General features: G+C 42.6%; 1 long non-coding RNA gene across 1 annotated transcript; it reads left to right on the forward strand.

Moving 5' to 3' along the window:
* The first annotated feature begins 619 nt into the window (after positions 1 to 619).
* LOC140694547 (uncharacterized) lies at positions 620 to 7,141 on the forward strand. The gene is made up of 3 exons (XR_012070151.1): positions 620 to 669; positions 3,805 to 3,894; positions 6,852 to 7,141. It is a non-coding gene; the product is annotated as an uncharacterized lncRNA (long non-coding RNA).
* Positions 7,142 to 15,983: the final 8,842 nt, after the last annotated feature.

A 15,983-nucleotide genomic window follows, 5' to 3' on the forward strand; every position in this document is an offset into this window, starting at 1 on the left:
CTAGTTTGTCTGCCACACGACTCGGCCTTCCACTGAATGCTGGGAAACTTTGGCCTGTAAATCAGTGGACGTGACTCACAGAATGTACCCATTCTTCCCCCTCACCAGGGGAGGTGATGACAATTACTCAGACATGAAGATACATTCTTGGAAGAAAACGAAAATGTCAGGAGATTGAATAATCCTTGTGTTGGCATTCACTGAATCAGAGAAAGAAAAAACAAGGAAGCTAACAGTAAGGAAGGAAAATGTGTTATTATTGCACTGGTTTTTCCCCTGCGTGTGTTATTTCCGGATTTTTAAGCCACCTTAGATGGCCACCTAAGCCACCTCAGGAATAGCCAACAAAATGCCATTCCGAAGACGTGCTTCATTGGCCTGTCAAAGGCAGGACACACTGTAACCTCGAGTCTGGCTCTCTGGCACCTTGGGGATGTCAACAGTTACCAGCCTTTGACATTTACTGCTCCTCCAACAGAGTAAGCAATTGTCCCCTGAACTCAAGAATATAATGCCAGTTTGATTATATGGCGTTGGGAGCCCTAAGCAACAATGCTACTGTTGTTTAACACCAAGGACTCACCATAACAATAACCCTATTTATTTAAGATCCTCTACAGCCTGGGCACTCTGTTTCCATTGTCCCCAGTCCTCCTAGAAACCCTTTAAGTAAGTATTGTGTTCTTTTGGTTTGGTTTGGTTTGGGTTTGGTTTTTTTTTTTTAAGATTTTATCTTTTTTTATAGTCAGTTTACAATGTATCAATTTCTGATGTACAGCATAATATTTCAGTCATACATATACATACATGTATTCATTTTCATTATAGGTTACTGCAAGATACTGAATATAGTTTCCTATGCTATACAGAAGAAACTTGTTTATCTATTTTATATATAGTAGTTAGTATTTGTAAATCTCAAACTCCCACTTTATCTCTTCTCACCCCCTTTCCCCCTTGCTAACCATAGTTTATTTATTATGTCTGTGAGTCTGTTTCTGTTTTGTAGATAAGTTCATTTTTGTCTTCTTTTTTTCTTTTCTTTTTAGATTCCACATAGAGTGGTATCATATGGTATTTTTCTTTCTCTTTCTGGCTTACTTCACTTAGAATGACAATCTCCAGGTCCATCCATGTTGCGGCAAGTGACATTATTTTATTCTTTTTTATGGCTGACTAGAATTCCATCGTATAAATATACCATGACTTCTTTATCCAGTCATCTGTTAATGGACATTTAGTTTATTTCCATATCTTGGCTATTGTATTCAGTGCTACTATGAACACTGGGGTGCACGTATCTTTTCAAATTAGACTTCTTTCTGGATATATGCCCAGGAGTGTGATTGCTGGGTCATATGGTAAATCTATTTTTAGTTTTTGGAGGAATCTCCATACTGTTTTCCATAATAGTTGCACCAAACTACATTCCTACCAACAGTGTAAAGGGTTCCCTTTTCTCCACAGCCTCTCCAGCATTTATTGTTTGTGGACTTTTGAATGATGGCCATTCTGACTGGTGTGAGGTGATATCTCATTGTAGTTTTGATTTGCATTTCTTTGATAATTAGTGATATTGAGCATTTTTTCATGTGTCTGTTGTCCGTTTGTATGTCTTCACTCGAGAACTGCTTGTTTAGGTCTTCTGCCCATTTTTGAACTGGGTTGTTTGTTTTTTTGTTATTGAGTTATATGAGTTGTTTGTATATTCTGGAAATTAGGCCCTTGTCAGTCATATCATTTGCACATATTTTCTCCCATTCTGTAGGTTGTCTTTTTGTTTTGCTTATGATTTCCTTTGCTGTTCAAAAGCTTATGTTTAATTAAGTCCATTTGTTTATTTTTGCTTTTATTTCTATTGCCTGGGTAGACTGCCCTAGAAGAACATTGCTGAGATTTATGTCAGAAAATATTTTGCCTGTGTTTTCTTCTAGGAAGTTTATAGTGTCTTGTCTTATGTTTAAGTCTTTAAGCCATTTTGAGTTTATTTTTGTGTATGGTATGAGGGATCCACCAGGTTTTTTTGTGGAATTGACAAGCTGATTCTAAAGTTTACATGGAAATGGAAAAGACTTAGATAGCCAAAAAAAAAAAAAGTGACAAAGAAAAACAAAGTTGAGGACTTATATTTAATTTCTAGACAATACAAAAATATAATAATCACTAAATTGTTCTATTGGCATAAAAATAGACATATAGATCAATGAGACAGAGAGTCCAAAATATATACAATCGATCTTTGACAGAATTCTAAAAATAATTCAATGGAGAAAGGATAATATTCTCAACAAATATGGTAGAACTTTATATCCATTTGTAAAATACAAAAACAAAAAAATTTAATTCTTTACCTTACACAATTTAGTAAGTTAAAGCAAAATGGATCATAGAGCTAAAAGTAAGAAATACAGCTACAAAACTACCAGACAAAAATACAAGAGAAAATATTTGCTCTGAGTTAGGTAAATATTTTTTTAGATAGGACTCAAAATATACAAAATATCAAAGAAAAAATTAATAAATTACTCTTCATCAAAATGAAAAACTTTTATTCTTAGAGAACACTTGTTAAGAAAAAGACAAGAAACAGACTGGAAAAAAACTTTACAAAACGTATATCTGATAAAGGACTTATATCCAGGAAAAAAAAAAAGTACCTTTACAACTTGGTAATCATCAAACAAACAATCTTACTTTTAAATGGTCAAAAGATTTGAACAGGCACTTCACCAAAGGTACATGATTGGCAATAAGTCTGTGAAAAGATGTTCAACATCATTAGTTATCAATGAAATGCATATTAAAACCATAATAAGATACCACTACACACCTATTATACCTCTTAGAATGCTAAAATTTAATAGGTAGACAATACCAGATGCTGGTGAAGATGTGAAGCAACTCGGACTCGTGAAATTGCTGGTCAGAATACAAAATAGTACAGCTGCTTTGGAAAAATGGACATTTCTTATAAAGTGAAACATTTACCTACCTTAAGATCTAGCACTCCCACTCTTAATTATTTACTCAAGAGCAGTAACGACACATGTCCATACAAAGACCCAGATGTAAATATGCATAGCAATTTATTCATACTAGTAAAGATGGGAAGGAGTGCAAACGTCCACCAACATGTAAATATTTAAACAAATTGTATGATATCGACAATTGTATAATATCTATACAATGGGATACTACTCCACAATAAAAACGAGGTAAATACTGCTACAGAAAACCACTAGGATGAATCTCAAAAATCATTATGCTAAGCGGAAGAAAGCAGCTGGACACAGAAGGCTACATACCATGTGGTTTCTTTTATATGACGTTCTAGAAAAAAAGAAAACTATAAAGATGGAACACAGATCAGTGGTCACCTGGGGTTGGATCTGGGAATAGGGTTTGACTATAAAGAGGCAGAATAAGAGAATTTAGGAGGTAAGGGAGCTATCCTGTATGGAACTAGGCATTTATTAAAAATCTACAGAATTGTGGGTCACAATGAGTGGATGTCACTGTATGTAACATTTAAACTATTAACCAAGTTATGAGAAGGACTCAAATTGGAATGCAGGCTATGACAACGGAGTCCAACTGTAACTGTGTTACAAAATACTTACATAACCACACTGAAGGGAGTGAGAAAGAAAGGAGCCAACCGAAATAACTCTGGAAAGCAGTGTTTTAATGGAAACTGAAGGCTAAAGACAAAAAACTGTCCACAAATGCCCTACTCAAGTTGGCAAATTTCTTTCTCAAAGGGGTATGAGTTTCAATTCTGAAACCATTTTCTATGTATACTAGGGTTGAACAAATAATAAACTACTGGACATAACAAGAGCCATGTTTCTGACTGTCTGAGAAAGAAATTACAAGCAAGGAAAGGAGGTAAAGGTAAGAATGAACCCTGTGGTGCCTAATCAGAGTTAGCAATAAAACCACTGGGTATTTTAAAAGATATGTATAAAGACAGAGTCAGACATGAAATACGAATTTTAAGTATGTATGAGTACTACCCATCCACACGGTACCTAGCTCTGCCCACTGACAGAGTCCAGAAGCAGTTACTCTCCAGCAGAAATGAGCATTCCCAGTACCCAGACTTGGTTTCTAAATATCATTCTCCATCAGAAGGAATCAGGGCTCCTTGGAGAAATGATTGATTTCCTGGAAGAAATGGAATGGAACCTCATGGGAACTCATGCTGTTGGGCTAGATAGCTTCCATCAGCCAAGGGCAGTCTGGGATGAGCTGTTATGCTCAGCATCTGGTCAAGGGAACCTGGGCAGGGCACCAACAATATCTGCTACAAGTATGCTTTGGAGAGGTTAATCCCAGAAAACTCTGGTGTGGGAGTGTTACTTACGGGCCAGCTTATTCAGGGCACCAAGAGAGTGCGCATCCTCACCTTTCCCCAGCCCCTTCCAGGCAGTGTGTCAACAGGCAGAACAGGTGGGACTGCGCAGGTATTATTACCACATGGACATTACCCGAATCAGAGGAGAATAAAATAGGTCAGCAGGACCCAGAATCTCAGCCTCTGAAACAGTTCATTTGTAAGTCCTAGCCAGATCTCAAATGCCTTTTCTTAAGAAACATGCTCAGCTTTTGACAATTAATTGCTTTATCGTGGGCAGCCCCATTTTCTCTACAGTGCGTCCCAACAAGTTAGCGCAGGTCTTCAGTGGCATGTCAAGACGTGGAGCAACAGGAGTGTTCTAAATGGCAGAACTCTGAGAACGTTGGTTCCTATGGCCTCTCCCCCTTTAAGAAGAGGTTTCAATTTTTGGAAACACAGGGACTTAAAAATTTACCTTCCATGTTTCTCCTCTTGGTATTCTCCTGGAAATATAAAGAAATTAATCTCTTCAATACATTCTAATAAATGGCAGAACTTTCTGCCAACTCTAAGATTATTTCAAGTTTAATCTCATTAAAATCCATTGACTTTTCCCAAATTAGCGATGATCTTTTAAAAGTCTATATTCAAAGACAAACTTATGGTTATCAGAGGGGGAAAGGAGGTGGGGAGGGATAAATTGGGAATTTGGGATTTGTAGATACTACCATTTTTATATTTCAGATGATCAAAAATGTGGAACAGAGATTGACTGCACAACAATGTGAATATACTTAATACTGAACTTAAAATTGTTAAGATGGTAAATTTTATGTTTTGTGTACTTTACCACAATTTTTTACAAAAGAAAAATAACAAAAATGACAACAAAAATATGGAAACATAGGATAATGACCACCCATTATTGTATCCCGCATCCACCTTGGACATTTCCCTATTAGCTAAGCCAATTTGAGTTGAGTTTTTGGTAACTTGGACCCAGCAAATGCATGCTAAGTGTTGCAGCATTTGGTGCCAGTAAGTAGGAATGCTATAAGGAACAGATCTGAAACTTGATGGAATGGGCCGACCTGGAGAGACAGGGCTTGATCCTGGCTTAGAAGGTTAGCAATCCTCTTTAGGTGGTCGTGAAATAATTGGCTTGTCTGCCTCTTGAAGTTTAATATGCGAAAAATCGCCTGGGGATCTTGTTCAAATGAGGATTCCGATCAGTAGGTCTAGGGAGGGAACTGAGTCTGCACTTCTGACAGGCTCCCAGGTGATGCGAACACTGCTGACCCATGGACCACACTCTGCACAGCAAGGAGTTAAACTGATGTGTCCTGAAAGAGGGTTCATGTACAACGCATGCTGTTGCATTAGGAGGATGGGGAAATTTCAGGGTGTAGGATTGTCCGCAACTTCTTTTAGCCCATCAGCCCATGGTGATACAGCTTAATTGTATTAAGAAGAGGAACTTCTACATTAGATTTCTTGGAGCATTTTAAAAGACAAAAATAGCAAAGGAAATCCAGGGTTATGTGAACACTGAAAATATCCCACAAAGGGGAATGATCAGAGCTACACTTGTTGGAGCCATGATCTCTTGCTCCAGATGCAGCGATGAGCCAAAAACTCGCAGATCCCTAATCTGAGACTGTAGGCTTCTATTTTATTTTTGTAGATTTTATAAGTTCCAGGAAGGCTGAATCAAAGACAGGTTACACTCTCACACTTTGCAGTCATACAATTAAAAATGTTATTTAAAAAAATTATTGTCAACTCTAAGCTCCACAGAGGCAGAAGTCAGATCTATCTTGAGTCCCAAGACATCTCAGAACATCAGTGCCTGGCACGTACATGATAGACACTTGCTCAATAAGTGAACAATTACCTTTCTCTATATTTTTCTGCCCCACTGATCAGTGAGCTTATTAAGAGGAAGAACCAGGCTCGATTTATCTTTGTGTCTTCGGGGCACCCAAACGATTGCTCAATGCAGAATTACTTGAATTGTCCTGGACTGAATTAAATTATCAGGAGTAGCAGTGCCCCAGGCACTGGGCTGGGATTCGGGGGGAAATTCTAGGCTTTGGCCAGGGGAAGCTAAGAGTGAGGTCATTGACTCAGGGGGCCCAGGTGCTTGGATTAAGGTGAGCCTCCTAGAGTTTACAACCAGAAGGGAAAAGAGAAAACGTGAGTAACTGTCAGCACTGCAGGCTGGTTTTAGGATGTGAGGCTAGGAAACCCCGCTAGGCTATGTTCCGGGAGACAGGCATCACCCCTGGGCAGTAGCTAGGCCCACGGGGACTTCTGAGAAGTGGCAGCATCTAGCCTGAGTGGCCGAGTTCAAGAGAAGAAATCCTGTGTGGGCAGCTGCTGTCCTTAGGCTGGAGACAGTGTTTTGCACATCCACACCACCCCCAGATGGAAAAACGAGAGCTGCCTAGCTTTGCTGGGGAGATAGGGTAGAGCCTACAGTCCCTATGAACTCTTTCTTTCTCCTCATCAGAAGCAGCCCATGGTGGGAGGGACCCGCATCGTCACCAGGACCAACCGGAAGTCCAGCAGCAGAAGCCAAAAAAGAAAAGAAAAGAAAGGAAACTTTCCATTCCTCCCCCCTCCCCCCGAGCCTGTGAAATGCAACCCAGCAGAGAGGACGTGGGTCTTAGGTTTAGCTTCTGGCCTCCTCAGTAACTGGGGATTCAGATGAGGCAGCGAACAGACAGCATGCCTCAAGAACAAGTTTATGCTGAAGTAGCTGCTCACTATTATTATTACTTAAATTGTCCTGGACTGAATTAAATTATCAGGAGTAGCAGTGCCCAGGCACTGGGCTGGGATTCAGGGGGGAAATTCATGGCTAAGAACTCATCTCCATATTCATCGCTTACCCATGAATCATGCTTTCCGTGTCTGCATCCATGGTGGCAGTTGGCTGTCACAGCGCCTCGTGATACAGGCTGGCACTATTGTTCCCAATGGCCAGAGGAGGAAGGCGAGGTTCAGAGACGGAGTGACTGCCTGGGGTCACACATCTACTGAGCAGAGTTGTCGGGACCCGGGGAGATAGATCTTCTGACCTCACTCCAGGCTCACTCTCCACAGCACATGCTACCTAAGCTGGCTGGACGCCTCCCCGGGATAGCCGGAGTAACTCAGAGAACCCAGAGCACAGGCTAAGCACGGCTCATGGTCCCTGGGGGTGTCCATTTTAGCTTGATGTTAAGTAAATTTAAATTTTTACATCGTAAATCAGACACAGATGAGTTCTGGAGGAGCACACAGAAGCGTGACTTTCCTAAGTTAAAATGTGAGATGTCGAATCTGAGCTGATAATAACGTAACAATATCGGTTCATTAATTGTGACGAATGTACCACGGTGATGTAGAAGGTTAACAACAGTGGAAACTGAGACTGGGTATATGGGAACTCTCTGTACTACTTTTGCAATAATACTGTAAATCTAAAACTGTTCTTAAATAAAAATTTTATTTTAAAAGGTATGAGCTATCGAAGAAGCTGCAGAGTCTGTTTCCTCCTGGAGTACCTGGTCATACTCCTCTTTTGTTAAAGGCCTATCAGAAGCCATAGTTAAAAAGCGTTACCCATGCCCTACTGTTTGCAGAGTAGAGGGACATTCTATAGAGTCTTGAAAGCCCTGTATTTCCAAAGGGAAGAACAAGAAAGCAGGACAGTAAAGCCTCTTTCTCTCCCCTCCCCTGGCCTCTGCCCCCTTCTTAGCGCTGTGAGAAGAGTGAGAGGCAAATAACCGCTTTGCCCTCCCCGGGCTCCCAGTAGAGCAGAAGGGCTTCTGTTACAGCACCTCACCCCATCCAGCCTCCATCACGGTCTCCCAGAGCTGCACCCCTGCCCCAGATCATCTGGGTGGAGCCCCGGGAAGAAGCAGTGAGATCTGCCATTTAGGGTAAGTCCCAGAGGGTGCTCCCTGGCACCCAGTGGGCACCACCTACTCGTGCTGGGCTAGCCAGCAGTGGAGCGGGGTGTCTTCTCAGCGACGTCCATGCAGAACTCCAGCCTGCTTCTGGCAAACAGACCTAAGGATGGAACCTTACAAGACTAGGGTGCGTGGGTTCTGTTGCTTCTGAAAGCTTCTTCCGCCATCTGGGAAACAGGCGTTGAAGTTCCCCCTTCAGGCTGGAAAACAGACTTGAGCTGCTGTTTTCACCCAACTGTGAAAGGACCAAGATCCAGATGCTCCTCACCATGTCCTGGCCTGTCTGTTTTTGTACAGCTCAGGATGGACAGTGGGGCTGTACCCTGGGGAAGATGAAAGAGAGAAGAGAAAAATTCAGAAACCATACCCTCTAGCTACACTTTGAACAGCCACAGTATTTCAGTCAAGTCAGAAATGGTTTCCAGAAACAAGTTTTAGAGCTGACGGTCAAGAACTTAGGCTTGAATGATGAAGTTAAGCCAAGGTCACGTTTGCACCAAGGTCATCATCTTTATCATCAAAATAAATATTACTGATTGCCCAGTATAATTTAGAGCTCTTGAGGAGTTTAGGAGCTAATCTGGGCAACAGGAAAGAGGCATAAAGAGATAATAAATAGGAAAAGCAAAGGAGAGAGAAAGAGAAGCAATATACGATGCTCCCTGGGGCTCGGCAGATAGGGGAGGCTTCATGAAGAAGATAGGGCTTGAGCTAGATATTGGGCTCGGACAAGAAGGGAGAGAGCAAGCCAGGAATGGAGGATGGCAGAGAAAAAGAGGCAGAGCAGGAATGTGCGGGGCATGTTGGGGAAAAATGTTAATGGGTTAGTTTGGGTGGAACGAAGAGCTTGGGCAGAGGAGTGATGTGTGATGGACTGGGAGAGATAGAGGGGTAGGCAAGATAGAACCATGGCTAAACTTGAGATTTTGTCCTGCGGGTAGCAGAGAGCCCTGGAGCAAAGGAAGGGGTGGAGAGGATTGGTGGCAGGGAGGCCACTGAGAAGGATGTGGTCTTGAAGCAAAACTGTGGTGAGTCAGAGCAGAACCAGAATGTAGGGAAGGCTAGAAGAGGACAGATGCAAAAGATTTATGAAGGACAAGTGGACAGGAATTGGTGACTGAGATGGGAGATGGGAGGATGGAAGAGGAAGAGAAAAAAGAAGAGTAGAAGCACTTGGGATAACTCGCTGGTTTCCAACCTCATCATCTGTATGTTAATTGAGAAGGAGGAAGATTGGGAATAAGGAGAGGAAAAAGACCAGAAGCACATAATATCAGGTGCTCAATGAATACCTATGAGGGAGAAATGAAAGGACAGGGAGACAGAATACCAATGGGAAATAGGAGAATGGCCTTGACCAAAAAGAGGATTTTTGATTAATGGAGAAAAGGAAGGAACAGCATTCTGCCCACTCCAGCAGAGAAGTTCTTGGGAACCCCCTCTGCCAACTCTACTAGAGTTGGGTCCAACATTCTGTGGCTAATTGGAGAAACTCATTGATACTGAGTTTGCCACTCAGAACCCTTGTGTTACGGCAATTTCAGAAGCCACCAAGCATCTAATGAATCCTCCCACTAAAAAATAGTTAGAGAAGACAGTGGGGCCTCTTTCTGTCTGCTGAGGGAGATACACAAACCATCCCAGACATTTTTCTCTTCCATAAATCCCTCTTCACTCTGAAAGGGGCTGCCTGGCAGTGTTCCCATCCTTTCCAAGGGCCTCTGGCTGCCAGGGTCACCATTCAGAGAACCTTTGCCATCTCCACGCCTCTCCTAAGGCCAGGATGGCTTACACCAGAGCACCTGGGTTCCTCCCTTTCCTGGGGTGAAAAGTGGGTGAGTCTCAGAGAGGGTAACCATTGGGGGACAAGAAGTCCATTAGTTTGGTGTTCTGAGAACCAACAAGAGGAAATGCATTTTAGCCAGGAAAGAAAAAAATAAGCTGTCCAGCTGTGATTGACAGCCAAGCCAGCAGAAGATGGGTGAAAACAGACAGCTGAGGAAGGGACCAGCTGGGTTTCCAAGGAAGGTATCATCCAAAATGGTGGAGATGGCGAGAAGGCCAGTGTAAGAACTTAAGTCACCTCATACAGAGAGATCACTTTGTCACTGACCATGGATGTCCCTTTAATCAGCATGCAGTGTATGTACAGCACGCAGAATTCTACCTCTTAAAGTAGAAGAGGAGAACCAACCATGTCCAAGGTCAGCCTCATCTATAAACCGAATTCCTGGAAAATGTGTGTGTGTGTGCGCACACTACCATGTGCCCGTGATCTTCACTGGGTATTTCCTGCCACTTCTGCTGCTGTTACTAAAATCTCTTGGAATCTCTGCCCCCATACATGAGAAGCTGTTGGCCTTCTTAGCCTTCTACTGGACTTCCTGTCTTCCAATCTCCATTTCTTATGGGCCAATTTGCCATTTTCTAATGGGGAGACATCTAACTATGCTAAACAGAGTTAACTAGATTGAGTAAGTCCAGGAACACATCATTACATGTCAGCAAAGCTCTGAAAACACAGATTAGCCACAGGACAGTTACACATCCACTGTGACTGCCTCCAGGTATGCCTCATGCCCAGAACAAAGGAAGGACCACCCTCGTCTGGAGCTGACACTGCCCCACCCCTGCCCATTCCAAAAAGATCAAACCTAAGACATCATATCATCTCATAACACGATCAAGACCCAGGGACAGTCAGATCTGCATTTTGCTCTTACCTTGACTCCAGTAGCTCACTATATATTGCACACAGGAAGACAGCGTTATCCTATATGCTCTTCCAGAAGGAAGTTTCATTTTGAAATCATTCAGAACCAACTAGGTCAAAATCCATCTGAAGACACAACTTCATTAAATCATAAGTCTCGAAACCCAGAGGCGAGAGCCTTGAGACACGTGCTTCAAAGTTCAGGGAAGGATCAGACAAAGAAAAACTTGGCTGAGAAGCAGAAATGTCTTTCAAAGAAAACAAGAAGAGCCTGAAGTCTCTCACTACCTTTCCTGGACAGCTGCCTTCTTTCGAGATGCCCAGCTCATTTGCCTGGATTCACCACAAGAGAAGCAGCTTCTAACTCCATTCCATCAGCGAGAGCAAAGGAATATCACTTTTTGGAAGGTAAATTCAGGGGGTTGGTTTTTGGATGATGAGTTTCTGATAGTCCTCCAGAGTATCTTCACCCCAAAGTATAATTTCATAAAAAGGCTAATGTGTTGTCAGTCTGTAAAATACACTTTTATGAAATTTCATTTTCATTGAACCTTCCTGTTTCCTTCCTGAATGGATTTAATGAACTTGATGGTATACAACATTATACTTGGGCTTTAAATTATTAAATTCCCAGATATTGGTGTTTTTTAATGATTGCCCCATAGAAGGTATGAAGTCATAACACGTTAGTAATCATCTAAACCAGCCATCAATTTTGCAACTAAAGTGTATCAGGCACCAGAAGGTGAATGACTTGTCCACAGCCACACAGGGACAGAGGTGGGGACAAGTCCAGGGCTCTTCTCACTTCTCTGGTGGCCAAGAAAGGGCAGTATTTTAAAACTTGGGCCAGAAAAAGTCAACATTTAAAAATCATTTTAGGGGGCAGGGTAATAGCACAGCGATAGAGTGTGTGCTTGGCATGCACGAGGTCCTGGGTCCAACACTCAGTACCTCCATTTAAATAAATAAACATATAAACTTAATTACCTCGCTCAAAAAATAAAAATTAAAAAATAGAAATCATTTTAAATCTCTGTTGGCTTCCACAATGGATTGGGTGAAAGGTAAGGGAGGAATCAAAGGATAGTGAATAAACGAATGGAGAAGAGAGCCTTTATTTAATTGTTCCTAATTTTGAGAGCTATTCAGATCCCATTAAGGGCATAAAAGGGACAAGCCTGCTCAGAGATTGGAGGTTTGCCTTCCATGACTGCAGCAGGACTCCGTATTTGACCTGGAACTTGGGAAGAAGAGGATTTTGCTTCACCCAGAGTCAGTGATACTGTATCAACCAGTCCCTGCCATTCTGCAGTTTCCTCATGCGTCTGCCTTAGAGTCACAGGGTGTTTCCCGCTGAACCTAAGCGTCTCCTCCAAGCCACATCAGCCCCTCAAAATCTTTCCTTCTGGGCCTCTCCCAGAAATAAATTATGATAGACGGTATAAAAACCAACTCCTTCAAGCAGAGAAACACACCTGGCTGCCACAGGAGGCCAAGGCCCTTGGCAGGTAAGAGTCATTAATTTTAATCTTTCCTGGTTTCTGTGCAGTTGATGATGAAATTTCCTAAAGACTTCTCAGAAATCTTGGTACTGGATTTGGACTTGTCTTCATCAGGCATTTTCTGTTGCCAGCTCTGGCTGCCACCCTGGCAGGTCATCCCCATTTTGTGTAAGGGAGAATGTGATTGAATCCCTTTGTTGGATAAGAAGGCATTTCTGAGTCTGAAAACTGAGTCATAGAATCATAAACTCTTAGGGCTAGAAGGTACCATAGATCTCTCATCCATCCTGTTGGGAACTGAGGCTTCAGAGAGATCATGGGTCCAGGTCACACAGAAAGTTGGGGGAAATTAGTCACAGAATGACACATGGTGTTCTTGAGACTGGTGTGATATGATGCAACCACCGAACTATAGGGAAAAGTCTGCAGTGTTTTAAAGGGTTCCCTGACCCAGGGCTCTCGGATCTTCATCTTGTTTCCAGCAGCTCATGCTTCCGACAGCAGCCCTGAACATCTAGTTAGCCCTGAATGTCTAGTCTCAGGTGTCTTGAGTGCCGTATGGACACTTGGTTCTCAATCAGATTTATGAATGCAGCGATATTTAGATGGGCTTTGTCTTGGGAGAATGGAGTGGTTGAATCAGTTTTTTTATTTTTAAATGTAATTAGGTGTCCCAAACCCTATGGCTCAGGTGGATTTTGTTCTGCAGTAGAGAGTGTGATAAGAACTCTCTTCTCCATTCTTCTCTTGATACTGGAACTGCTCAAAAGATCAAACAGAGCATTCGGGGGGTGATGGGGTGTTTGTTGATTTTCCTACTGGCCCTTCCCACCACCCTCAACAGACCTCTCACCATTCACGGAAAAGAATCCTCCTGAGGCCTTCCCTTCTCAGTCCTTCCTGTAGCCCCCATGGTGACTTCTGAGCAAGTCTGAGAGCCAGACTCTTGGAGGTCGTGACATTCAGTGTGGTCGGCAGAGCAGCAGCATCGGCATCACCTGGGAGCTTGTTGGAAGTACAGGCTCTCAGGCCCCTTCTAGGACCTTCTGAGTTAGAATCTGCGTTTAACAAGTTCCCTAGGTGATGAGTAGGCACATTAAGGTGGGAGGACCCTGCTAAGGGACCATCACCACCCTCTGCCTCTGCACCCTCCAGATGTTGGATTTCTCTGCCCTAGGGGTTTCATTCATTCAGCAAGTACTCAGCACCTATTTTGTACCAACACTAGGCTTGGGCACTGGAAGAAACAAAAGCCAGTAAGATACAGCTCTTGAGGAGCTCATGATCTCCATAGGGGAAACAGTAACATGAGATATGAGTAAAGCACTGTGGGAGGACAGAAAAAGAAATGGCCTAACTTGGCCTGGAGAAATCTGGTACACTTCATAGAAAAGGTGGCACTTGGCCTGGGTTTTGAAGAATGAATAGGAGTTTATTGGGCAGAGAAGGCATTGCATAAGAAAGAGCTCTGTCTCCAGATAGTGCTTCATGTCCCAGGGAAGACTCCAAGCTTTGATGCAAACCAAAGGGCTTGGGAAATGGTCTCTGCACTGAGCATGATGATAAGAATGTGGGTAAATATTCAAACATCCCAGAAGCCTCTTGGCTCTGGAGTGTGCCTCCAGGATCTTTCTGCACACCCCCTGCCGCCAGTGGCATGAACTTTGCTTGGCTCAGCTTTCTGTCCCATATGCTTTGTTCACGCCCACCAGGAAAGACGGTCAAGACATGGAAAATAATTTAGCTTTGGCCTTGAGGTTCCCACCTACCACTTTTCAGTGAGGGAAGTATGAAGGGGGTTCCAAGGAAGGGAGAGGATAAATGAGTATCTAAGGACCTTTTCCTGTTCAGATTTCTCAACTTTTATTTCTTTGGCTACAATATTTTTCTTCCTTGGTCTCTCTCAGATGATACCTCTTTTCATAGACTAACCTTTTAATTTTGGTTTTTGATTTATTATAAAATACATTAGCCATTGAAAGAATAATATAATGAATACTTGTGTACCCATCAGTTCTCTTAAAAAAAAAATCAATGATAAGGGGCTGGGAGGAGAGGAGGGGGGAAATGAGAGTTGGCATTTAGCGGGTGGAGTTTCTGTTTTGCAAGATGAAATAGTTCTAGAGATCTCTTGTACATCAGTGTGAATATACTTGTCACTGTTGTACTGTATGGCTAAAAATGGTGAAGACAGCAAATTTTATGCTATGTGTTTTTACCAGAATATAAAATAATATTGGGGAGGGATAGCTCAGTGGTAGAGTGCATGCCTAGCATGTATGAAGTCCTAGGTTCAATCCCCAGTACCTCCATTGAATGCATGAATGAAGAAGAAATAAACAAATAAATAAATAAACCTAATTACCCCCCCAAATTTTTTAATAATAAAATAATATCAATGATGCTTTTTATTTTCCAAAACCATCATCTTTGTTTTCTTGAAAGGCTAGATTTCTGCTGGCTCAGTGATCTCCTCAAATCACAAAAAGGAGGACAATGTTTCCACTCGTAGAGGTGTAAGGACAGGAGCCCACTGAGGCGTCAATCTCAACTGTCTGAGATTTCCTCTTGGGAAAAAAAAAAAGTGCTGGAGAGAATCTTGACCAGATAGGCATTTATTCATACTTTGTCTTTTTTTTTTCTCGAGTAAGCTTACAAAAAGTACATTCAACAAGATAAAAATTATTTAGGGAGATCATCAAAGGTCAGAGGGAAAGACTGAGGAGGTGTGGGGGTGTCAGGGGGGCCTGAAATTATCTGGTCCAGATACACAGGTCTCCTTTTCTGGAGATTATCCAGAGAATGTCTGGAAGACCACCTGGATGGTTTCTCAGGCAAAACTCCAGACCCACGATTCCTCTTAGGGAGCTTCAAGTAGATCTGGAGAGGGCAGCCAATCTGAGGACCTTCTCCAGGGTGCGTTTCTGGAGTTCAGTCAGTGAAGGCACACTATGGGGCCCTCTTGTGAACACAGTCTAGATACACCATCATTCCATCTGTATTCCATGGCCACCTCCAAGGCTGGAGCTAGTATCTCCTTGAAAGATATTTTGGGTCTATTCCACCAAATCTAATGAACACCCTAAGCCCCAAAGCAAACAAAGCTGCATGCTTTTAATCTGACAATCTAGGGTCAGAGTTTAAAGCTCATGATGCAGGGGTTAATCGAAGAGCTGGAATCTCTCCAGGCAACCTGGCACACAGCTGTGAGCTCCGGGGCACCTTGAGCTTTGTCACAACTTTCATTCATGTGTTCCCATCAAGATGGCTCTCTGAGAGGGGGTAAAGCCCCTGCCGGCTTCTGAAGGTAGAAACTGAGCATCTGTGTCTCTGGCACATTCTCTTGTGCTGGGCCAGAGGAGGACGGCTTTCATCCTGAGGGGAAAGGGGAAGGGGAACTCCTAAGATGTGTACCAGATTTGGTAACAGCATTTGTCACCGGTGACAAGACAGGTACAGAATCTTGA

This window comes from Vicugna pacos, unplaced genomic scaffold (assembly GCF_048564905.1).
Source record: "Vicugna pacos unplaced genomic scaffold, VicPac4 scaffold_21, whole genome shotgun sequence".
NCBI classification, from domain to species: Eukaryota; Metazoa; Chordata; class Mammalia; order Artiodactyla; family Camelidae; genus Vicugna; species Vicugna pacos.